We start from the raw sequence: 6000 nt of genomic DNA, 5'->3' as shown, positions 1-6000 counted from the left end.
CCTGGACAGTCTGTGGTGCAACGTGACGTTGGTCGATGGTGGGAGACATGATGTCCCAGATCTGCTCAATCGGAGTTAGGTCTGGGGAACGGGCTGGCCAGTCCATATCTTCAATGCCTTCATCTTGCAGGAACTGCTGACACACTCCAGCCACATGAGGTCTGGCATTGTCCTGCATTAGGAGGAACCCAGGGCCAACCGCACCAGCATATGGTCTCACAAGGGGTCTGAGGATCTCATCTCAGTACCTAATGGCAGTCAGGCTACCTCTGGCGAGCACATGGAGGGCTGTGCGGCCCGCCAAAGAAATGCAACCCCACACCATTACTGACCCACTGCTAAACCAGTCATGCTGAAGGATGTTGCAGGCAGCAGATCGCTCTCCACGGCATCTCCAGACTCTGTCACGTCTGTCACATGTGCTCACCACACCTTCTTGCCACAGCTCGCATTGATGTGCCATCCTGGATGAGCTGCAGTCCCTGAGCCACTTGTGTGGGTTGTAGAGTCCGTCTCATGCTACGAGTGTGAAAGCACAACGAACATTCAAAAGTGACCAAAACATCAGCCAGAAAGCATTGGTACTGAGATGTGGTCTGCGGTCCCCACCTGCAGAACCACTCCTTTATTGAGGGTGTCTTGATAATTGCCAATAATTTCCATCTGTTGTCTATTCCATTTGCACAACAGCATGTGAAATTGATTGACAATCAGTGTTGCTTCCTAAGTGGACAGTTTGATTTCACAGAAGTTTGATTTACTTGGAGTTATATTCTGTTGTTTAATTGCTCCCTTTATTTTTTTGAGCAGTGTATAATACTGCCCTCTATGTACAAGAATATAACTACTATAATATGAGTTCTATGTACAACAATACAATTGTAAATTAGGAAATAGTCTCAGGTGTCTGGTGGGTTTATCCCATGTGATGAATGACACTTCGCCTTTCTTGTATACTGTTTTCATCACTGCCCCTGAAATGTTTATCACCTGCAGAGCGGTGACCTGGGAATTAGGATTGTCACCTCTGGCTGCTCCGGAAATCTTGGGAATATGTGAGGATAATGAGCTCCCGAGTGAACATGCATCTTCCAGTTTTAGCATTAAAGCTCAGAGGTAAAGCTGGATACAATGGATAAAAGACACCTCTTGGAGGTAAGGAATTAAAAATAGAATGTGGCAAGTGGCCTCCGCTCTAATTTGGATCCCCAAGTAATTAGATTAAAAAAAAAAAAAAAAAAAAAAAAAAGCACAGACACTGATGCATTACAAACTTCTTAACTTTCATGAGACTGTATAAAGCTATACTTTCCTCCAGAGATGGTAGGCTATTCTGAAGGGTCACCAAACTTAGACCATCAAGTCTGTGATTACAAGTGCTGCGAGAAGAGTAGATCTGTGTGTCTGGTATAGATGCAGAGGAGTGTATGTAATGACACACAGCTCTGCTCTCCCATAATGTCCATGCTGTGAGAAGAGAGCTGCATTATTCTCAGATAGATAACTAGGATAGATGCAGAGGAGTGTATGTAATGACACACAGCTCTGCTCTCCCACCATGTCCATGCTGTGAGATGAGAGCTGCATTATTCTCAGATAGATAACTAGGATAGATGCAGAGGAGTGTATGTAATGACACACAGCTCTGCTCTCCCACCATGTCCATGATGTGAGATGAGAGCTGCATTATTCTCGGATAGATAACTAGGATAGATGCAGAGGAGTGTATGTAATGACACACAGCTCTGCTCTCCCACCATGTCCATGCTGTGAGATGAGAGCTGCATTATTCTCGGATAGATAACTAGGATAGATGCAGAGGAGGGTATGTAATGACACACAGCTCTGCTCTCCCATAATGTCCATGCTGTGAGATGAGAGCTGCATTATTCTCAGAGAGATAACTAGGATAGATGCAGAGGAGTGTATGTAATGACACACAGCTCTGCTCTCCCACCATGTCCATGCTGTGAGATGAGAGCTGCATTATTCTCAGAGAGATAACTAGGATAGATGCAGAGGAGTGTATGTAATGACACACAGCTCTGCTCTCCCATAATGTCCATGCTGTGAGATGAGAGCTGCATTATTCTCAGAGAGATAACTAGGATAGATGCAGAGGAGTGTATGTAATGACACACAGCTCTGCTCTCCCATAATGTCCATGCTGTGAGATGAGAGCTGCATTATTCTCAGAGAGATAACTAGGATAGATGCAGAGGAGTGTATGTAATGACACACAGCTCTGCTCTCCCACCATGTCCATGCTGTGAGATGAGAGCTGCATTATTCTCAGAGAGATAACTAGGATAGATGCAGAGGAGTGTATGTAATGACACACAGCTCTGCTCTCCCATAATGTCCATGCTGTGAGATGAGAGCTGCATTATTCTCAGAGAGATAACTAGGATAGATGCAGAGGAGTGTATGTAATGACACACAGCTCTGCTCTCCCATAATGTCCATGCTGTGAGATGAGAGCTGCATTATTCTCAGAGAGATAACTAGGATAGATGCAGAGGAGTGTATGTAATGACACACAGCTCTGCTCTCCCATAATGTCCATGCTGTGAGATGAGAGCTGCATTATTCTCAGAGAGATAACTAGGATAGATGCAGAGGAGTGTATGTAATGACACACAGCTCTGCTCTCCCATAATGTCCATGCTGTGAGATGAGAGCTGCATTATTCTCAGATAGATAACTTGGATAGATGCAGAGCCGGTATGTAGTGACCCAAGAGCTCTGCTCTCATCCCCTGCACTTGTAACCACAGTAGTGAGATCTGTGTGACCTGGTAACACCTTCTTACTCCATCAGAGAAAGCTGGATCTAAGATTAAGGGTGCTTTTTTTTTTTTTTTTACCCCCAGCAAGACACCTCCTGCTCATGACAATGTCATGCAGGAGAAAAGCAAACACCCAGAGAGAACCTCTGTTCCATTTTCCAATAGTGGAACAATCTCAGTTACAAAATATAGACAATACTAAATACTTGGGAATACGTGTCGGTGCCAAGCCTAAAGAATATGGAGCATTAAACATAGACCCTTTGTTAGATACATTTAGAACTAAGGTTAACCCATGGTCCAAACTCCCGCTATCAGTTACAGGTTGAGGAAATTTTATCAAGATGATCCTAATGCCACAATTGTTATCCTACTTGTTGGTTTCCTCCCCCCATATTTCGTAAAGTACAGACCATGTTCATGGAATATGGTGTAAACAGTATTTTCAAATAAAACTACAAACAATATAATAAAGATGAGGGTGGATCAGCCATTCCTGAATTTTATTGCATCCCAATTACAACACCTCCATGGATGGGAAAAAAAGACCCAAACCACCCTACCAAGGATTACCAAAAAATATCAGAACAAAGGTCTTTATTTTGAATATATAATTCATTTAACATATACAGGAGTAACGACACATAGTAAAATATCATAAAAACTACATCATATAAAAACCAAACACAGGACCAAAAAATAATTGCATAAAATATGCAGGCCACGGTATCCTAGTATATATTATATTATCTGCAGTCCCTCACCCCCACTGCTCTAAAAAAATATATCAAGACTCAATTACAAAGAGATAAAGTGCAAAAAGATGTGCTATACTTATGTATGTATTGCATAAGTACTGTGCAAAAAACGCAAAAAATCTCAAAGAAATCTTTAAAAGTGCAAAGTAGTGCTTCTATAGCCACCATATAGTGTGCTAATCTGCACAAGACAATTACTTAAAAGTGCATAGTGCCCACAAATATATATTTATTTATATATATATATATATATATATACACATATATATATATATGGTGCCAGAAGACAGCAAAAAAGTGCACAGTGCCACAACTAAATCACACAAATGTGTGCAGGCTGGAGGGGACAAACAATAGTTGTCAATATATTACCTCTAAGATGGCCGGGTCCTGTGTCGGCGCACCCCAACGCGCGTTTCGGACACTTTTCCTTCGTCAGGGGGTCCTGACGAAGGAAGGAAAGGAAAAGTGTCCGAAACGCGCGTTGGGGTGCGCCAACACAGGACCCGGCCATCTTAGAGGTAATATATTGACAACTATTGTTTGTCCCCTCCAGCCTGCACACATTTGTGTGATTTAGTTGTGGCACTGTGCACTTTTTTGCTGTCTTCTGGCACCATATATATATATATATATATATATATATATATATATATATATATATATATATATATATATATAAATAAATATATATTTGTGGGCACTATGCACTTTTAAGTAATTGTCTTGTGCAGATTAGCACACTATATGGTGGCTATAGAAGCACTACTTTGCACTTTTAAAGATTTCTTTGAGATTTTTTGCGTTTTTTGCACAGTACTTATGCAATACATACATAAGTATAGCACATCTTTTTGCACTTTATCTCTTTGTAATTGAGTCTTGATATATTTTTTTAGAGCAGTGGGGGTGAGGGACTGCAGATAATATAATATATACTAGGATACCGTGGCCTGCATATTTTATGCAATTTTTTGGTCCTGTGTTTGGTTTTTATATGATGTAGTTTTTATGATATTTTACTATGTGTCGTTACTCCTGTATATGTTAAATGAATTATATATTCAAAATAAAGACCTTTGTTCTGATATTTTTTGGTAATCCTTGGTAGGGTGGTTTGGGTCTTTTCTTCCACTAGGTGGCGGTGGTCACCAATCTACACAGCATACCAATAATCTTTCATCTCTGTATTGAGAATAATATATACGAGATATACTCTCCATATCTGTGGTCTTTGCTGTGTTTTAACCATGGATGGGAAAGTAGAGATAACTTGGGCAAGTCGGGTGCTCTTATTTTACAGAATATGAAATGTGCCTCACCTCTGCGTCTTCTGGAGTCTGGGATTTCTTCCAGAGGGAAACCTCTTACTCCCGCATTGGCGTCAGTATAGAAAGTGTGGGACAGAGGGAAGAAAAACAAACAAACAAAACTTATGGGCATTAAAGGCTTCATCAAGTACACATCACTATGGTGTAATATCAATTTGGGTGAAGTATCAAAGTTAAAAGGTTTGTCTGATTTGGAGACTAAAAATGATCTGGCTGATAGAACAAGTATTTACAAACTGTCTGTAAAAGTTTTCAACAGCTCCAAGACGAATTCAACGTATCGCGTAACACTTTTTAGTTACCAATACCTACAAATCCGACATGCTCCCTCAGCTCAATCAGGTCTGATGGATCTTAGCATACATCATCCCCTAATAGATACTGTTGCTTCTACAGGTCATATAAAGAGTTTAATTTCTGCCATACAGAAAGTGCCTATAGTCATCCGAACTGGATAATCACCTGCTGGCAGTGAAAGCTTTATGAGAGGCAGATGTAGACCCCATATCGATGGAGCAATGGAGAGATTCTAGAAACTGTTTCCAAATTTTCTTCCTCTGAAGCCCAAAGAGTATACAACACTCCAAGCTTTTTACACAAGATAGGATACTGCCGAGATGCAAAACGCCCCAGCAGTGGGGTTGATGAGGCACATTTGATGCATATGATGTGGGAATGTAGACAGATGGGCACATTTTGAAATGAGGTCATCTCATTGATAGAAAGGGTGTATGGTGTGAAATGGTTTACAGATCACCAGATATGTACACTGCTCAAAAAAATAAAGGGAACCCTAAAATCCCACATCCTACATATCACTTAATGAAATCTTTATTCATTATATAATGGTATGTGTTGACAACAATAAAACATAAAAATGATCAATGTAAATCACAATTAATATGCCATGAATGTCTGGATTTGGAATTATACTCAAAAACACATTACAGGCTGATCTAACTTCAGTGGAAATGCATCAAGAGAAGGAAATGATGCTCAGTAGTGTGTGTGGCCTCCACGTGCCTGTATGACCTCCCTACAACGCCTGGGCATAGTCCTGATGAGGCAGATGTTCTCCTGAGGGATCTCCTCCCAGACCTGGATTAAAGCATCAGATAACTCT

Source organism: Ranitomeya variabilis, chromosome 8 (assembly GCF_051348905.1).
Source record: "Ranitomeya variabilis isolate aRanVar5 chromosome 8, aRanVar5.hap1, whole genome shotgun sequence".
Classification (NCBI taxonomy): Eukaryota; Metazoa; Chordata; class Amphibia; order Anura; family Dendrobatidae; genus Ranitomeya; species Ranitomeya variabilis.
The sequence above is the reverse complement of the archived record's forward strand: the minus strand, read 5'-3'. Positions refer to the sequence as shown.